The 5,713-nt window shown below is 31.1% G+C and overlaps 1 long non-coding RNA gene across 2 annotated transcripts; it reads right to left on the reverse strand.

Moving 5' to 3' along the window:
* LOC112522136 lies at positions 1 to 1,961 on the reverse strand. 2 transcript variants are annotated; one of them, XR_003070130.1, is made up of 3 exons: positions 1,739 to 1,961; positions 489 to 637; positions 1 to 404 (listed from the first exon to the last, which is right to left on the reverse strand). It is a non-coding gene; the product is annotated as an uncharacterized LOC112522136 (long non-coding RNA). The 2 variants fall into 2 exon arrangements; XR_003070131.1 differs by having other exon boundaries at positions 489 to 562; positions 1,739 to 1,953.
* Positions 1,962 to 5,713: the final 3,752 nt, after the last annotated feature.

Below are 5,713 nucleotides of genomic sequence, written 5' to 3' on the forward strand. Positions count from 1 at the left end.
GTTAATACTCGATGTGGTGTAAAACATGCATCTTTACTGCAACTAAAGCCGTATGGATTGTTTACCAAATGCTTACCTGATTAGTGGTTACCAACAAAAGTCCCACCCTTGCTTATCTTGTTGGATACCATTCTCAACTATCAAAATGAACTGTTTGTAAGCGTCTCTCATCCGGTAAGAGCTAACTGGGTAAAAATCTTAACACTCTCACTTAACGAGTAAAATTCTCGGTTGTTGCCATGCCTCTTACCGTCCGGCCTTCTGGGTCCTTTGCCATGCTTACCCGATTTGTGTTGGTAAATGGACCCTTAGTTTTATTTCAATATGCAACTTCTGCTTCATGAAGTTTAATTTCTCTTGATTTGAACAGCCTTGTCTTCTTGATAAGATTTCAATCTCAGCTTCTGTTCAGAAAAGGATAAAACAGATGAGGACACAAGAAAACCAACAACAATACCCATGAAAGTGAAGGTAGTTGAGTGAATCACCATGGCTTCATTAAAACCGGATGCGTACTTCATTTTCTTTACACAATCTTTCAAAATCCATTTCGGAGAGAGTCCTGTGTACAAAGTGTTACTACCTTCATCACAAATTTCACCATGTTCTATTAACCGAGAGCAGGCATTCAAAGAGCCTGAGGGTTCAAAACAGATGACAAGTTTCCGTATTAGTTACTGTTCTAATTTATATTCTGATAACCCCAAAAGACAACACAAATATTTGCTTCAAAGTTAATGCCAATGGTAATCGATCATATCATGTTGAAACTAAAAGGATGACCAAACTGCAATATAGAACATGGTCCAAGATACAGGATGGAATGACTAAACTCATAAACAGATTCATAATTCAGACGACAGAGATAAGACACTTCCAAATTATGCTACGGAAATGACTTGGTGGCGATGAACGGTGAACATCCTCTCTTTTTTTTTTTTTTTGAAGAATATGCCTACCCGCAAGATCTTTAAGGCTCTCGTTCTTTTGGTATTGGTATTCTTTCATTTTCACAGCATTCTCCTTATCTAATTCATCCCATTTATATGATCTGATTACATGTTTGTTTGCAGATAAAATGTGAGTTAATGATTCCCCTTTTATGATTATCCTACAATTTCTCTCTTTTATCCACCCAAATAGTGCCTTAAAATCTTGATTTCTTCAAGAAATCACCTTTCACCAGTTCTACTTCTCTTCACAACTAACAATTCAAGGAAGCACAAAAAAAGGATCATGGCTACAAAGACATTGAAAAGACCCCATTTTATCCACACAATCAAAAACCATATTCTGATATACACTACTGATAACAGTAATCAACATAAAAGCAACAATGATAATCAGATCAAGACACAAATATTGCATATTCAAATCATTATCCTGGGGGAATTGATAACAAACACCACTAATTGAATGATGTTGGCTGCTAATCTTTCTGTAAACCCTTATAGACTCTGTTTTCTAGAGTTGTAGATTAGCCACTAGAATCCAAAATGTAGCTCCTTTGTAGCAGAGGGAGTATCAAAACCACAATTTGCATAGAAATTAGATAATGAGCATTGCTAACCTGTAATTGTGGGCTTTTCTGGGCGCAACGATTAGAAGAATTAGGGTTTACAAAAAGGTAAATACAACCACGAGAGTTATTTTAAATTTTCATGAAGCGTGATGATACATTTACAGAAGCAAATACAACAAGGTAGAACGGAAGATGAGAAGAGTAGGGAAGACATACGAGAATCAGATGTTCTGTTTGACGTTCGCTGCTCTTATCAACTAACAATTAGGGTTTCATATTTTTCCTGTTGATTTGGGGAAAATGCCCAAAAACTGATAAGAAGATGAGAGGGCTTTCAGTTGGTTTTTGCCTAATTGGGAATTTGGATGCATCTTGTCCTCCCAAAATCCCATGAAAATTCATGAATCCATCACAAAACCAGTTTATTTCGATCTCCAATAACAACAACATTTATGCTTAAACAAAAATTTAAAAGAAACCTAGCTTCTATGAACTTGTTTTCTTAAACATCATCCTTTGAAAGTTGAAACGGAGATTTTGTAAATATTTTTTTTAATTAACATGGATATCGAACCCGTTATGCGAGCTGATTAATCTAGAATAACCACCTGTTTTACAGATAGCTGGAGTCACCGCATTTGAACCTCCGTGGTCACAAGGGAATTTTTATTCATTCTTGGATTTAAACCTGAGACCTTCTGGTACTTTTGATCTTTGGAGACAAACTCAAACCAATCTGACATCATCCTTGTGGTTATAAATATTTGTTTCAACAAATTCTTCAATATCTTATGTGAAATGGAGAAAATAAAAGAAAGAGGGTGGAATTCTCTAAAATTAGAGATTTCTTCAAAGATTTATTTGAATTGAAATTGAGATACTGATACAAGTTATTTCCTTCTGAATCAGATAGATTCATATCTGAAAGAGGTTGACAATAAGTTCTTTCAAAGTTGACTATTTATCCCTCTGTTAGAGGTGTTCCAGAAATGTCTGCGATCGAGTAAATAACTCTACGAACGAATGGATGAGCGAGAGAGAAATGACTTTTTATTTGTTCTACCAATGACATTGCTTGAATTTAAATGTTTAATAGAGATAAATAATAATATCTTATGAATTAAGTGTTTTAATAATATAATTAATTGTGTAATGTTTAAAATAGAGAATTTGTTAGAGATGAACATAATTTCTTTTTCTGTTTTTGTGTGGAGATTTTTGATTTCTCTATTTTGGAGAATCTATTGTAGATGCATTTAAAAGATCTTTAAAATATCTCCAACAGTTTTCCTAAAATTTCTTCAAAATAGAGAATCAAAAATCAAAATATTCAAAAAAAAAATTCATCTTGGATTTCTCATTTTGGAGAAGGAAAAAGTCCATCACAGTTTATTTATTTTGATTGATTAAGTTCCTTCACATTTTATTAATAAATAAACCATCACAGTTTTAAGAATTGGTTACCTGTATCATTTTAATTCAAAAAAAGTTACATTAACGGACTGATAAAAGTCCGATAGTTTATTTATTTTTAGAACAAAATTCAGAGTCTCAATCATTCAAAATGTAAAGTTTAATGGTTTTTTCATTATATAAATATTTCAGAGACTTAATCGTGCAAAATTAAAAAGTTTATTGGTTTTTCATTCAAAAAAAAAAGTTAATTACTAAACCATTCAAAATAAGAAAGTTTATTGGTTTTTCTTGGACTTTTCCTTCTATTTATTAAAAAAAATGTTCAGAAACTTAATGGATAAAAAAAATAATGGTTTTTTTATTAAAAATAAATAAAAAGTTTAATGTTTTTTCCATTAAAAAAATAATTTAGATACTTAAGCATTTAAAAATTAGAAAATTTAACGATTTATTTGTTCTAAGAAATAGTTTAGGGACTAAACCTTAAAATGGAAAATTTGTTGGGATTTTTGAATTTTCCCTTTTTGAAGAATCCAATATTAATAATAATATTAAAATATTTCATTAATCTATTAAAATAATAATAATTTTTTAAATTATTTACTCTCAAAGTAGTTTCACTTCGTAATCATTTTTGGGGTGTTCTCTGTATTTGGAAAAAAAAACTTTTCTCTCACACTTTCTCCATTTTAAATATAGTTTCGAAAAAGCTGTTGGAGCACAATATTAACTCGAAAATTCCATTTTCTCCATTTTGGAGAAGCGGTTATAGATGCTCCCAAAATAGGTATGTGTGTGTGTGTGTATATATATATTAAATTTAAATATTTTTGCATTTATCTCTTTTTCGTTTTTCAAATTTCCTAAAAAATAACATAGTTGTAAAAAATGTTCTTAATAATCACCAAAAATTCACAACTACAAAACAGATTTAGTTCAACCATCACAACAAAATATCTAATGAGAATTTTAATTTATAGAAAGACAATTGTGTATTTTATACAAAAACATTATAACAAACTGTTAAAATGAAGGTTGATAAACTAACGACTTATAATCTAATAAAAATATTAAATACCAGTAACTTATTCAACATATTGTCTTGATAGACTACCTCGATTGTGCCACCTGCCAAATGTTAGGCAAATCCACCTTGCTCGGTCGTGCACATTGCACATGGTCTAACTTAGGCTTTCATGTCTTACTGTTTTTTTATACAAAACCCTAAAAACTTGATTTGTACATTAAATTTTCTTTAAACAAGTTATGATTTTTGAACAAAAACATCATAGGATTGCATTTTTCATCTCAACCAATCCAATTAATATAAACCAATCCAATTAATATAAACCCTTAGTTGGACGGTCTAATTAATAAGTCTATATATTATTTTACAATAAACTCAGTATAAAATATTATTGAAGAAATACCAGTTGTTATATCAAATATCAGACAAGATTCTTGATTTGAATTTGTTCTAAAACTTGGAGTCAAACTTCTCATAAATAGCTTTAATATCTAAAATTCATGACCTTTTAACTTATTATGATTACAATAACTTTTCATTATGTAATGGATCTTTAATTTTTCACTTTAATGGTGGAATGTTTCTATTTATAGACCATGGGAGACAAACATTTCTTACAACTCCATCATTACGATCTTTTAAAAGAAGCTATATTTTTATGTTAATTGAGGGTAAATTACATGAAAAAGTAACGTACTTTAACTTGATTTATATTTTGGATAAATTACTCTCAAAACTTCTATTTCAGTATCTAAGATGTAAAATTTTAAACATTTAAGTATTCGGATAACCGGTTACCATGCTGATGCGTTGGGGAGTAATTAGATGAAATTGGGTGAATAGCAAATAGTATTGAGTTGGATATCACATCACTCGTCACATCAGCATGGTAACCGGTTAATGCTTCAACTCTGTTACCCGTGTACTTAAATATATAGAACTTTAGATATTAGGTACCACAATGGAAGTTTTGAAAGTACGTTACTAAAATATGAATCAAGTTAAAATTACATTGGTTTTTGATACAATTGCCCTCAATTAGTTATAGTTTTCCACTTCTTTTTGCCGTCTTTAATTGTTATATCTATCATGTCACCTGATTTGTGTTAAATTAGTTCCAAATTGTTTATGCAAGTTGGTACTTTTCGAATTTAAATTCTCTTTTCAAGGTGTTTTAGTAATTTAGTTTATGAATTTCGTATAATATGATAAATATATAATAAGGAACAGGTTTGGTTGAAAACTGTATTTTCATTGTGAACCAGAAAATCGATGAGAGCAACCCGTGTACACAACATTCATATGAATGTCGTAAAATATTCACGTCCATTGTTCATGACGAATATAGACACGCTCTTGATCGTTTCCTAGTTCGCAATGAAAACGAGTTTCTCAACCGAACGATACTCTTATGTAATGATATGAACAAAAAACCCATAATTTCCGTTGTTTCCCTATACAAACGTCGAATTGTTTACCCGTAAAAGCTACAAGAAATTAATGGTTGAGGCCTTGAAGATGTGGTGGAATATCTCATTTGTCTAGGGTTCGATTTCAAGCGTACACAACAGTTGTGGCCAGCAACACTAATTTATTGCAACCACAATTTACTAGAATTAGTCCAGACATAGCCTAAAAAGGCAGGCATAAGAAATAAAGATTATGGTGGTTTCTCTACTAGTAATGGTGAAGCTGGCCACCGGAAAGCTCAAATGGATCACAGAAACCACCACAGCACAAGGTGGGTC

The sequence above is a fragment of the Cynara cardunculus genome (genome assembly GCF_001531365.2).
Source record: "Cynara cardunculus var. scolymus isolate 2C chromosome LG 11, CcrdV1, whole genome shotgun sequence".
Lineage (NCBI taxonomy): Eukaryota > Viridiplantae > Streptophyta > Magnoliopsida > Asterales > Asteraceae > Cynara > Cynara cardunculus.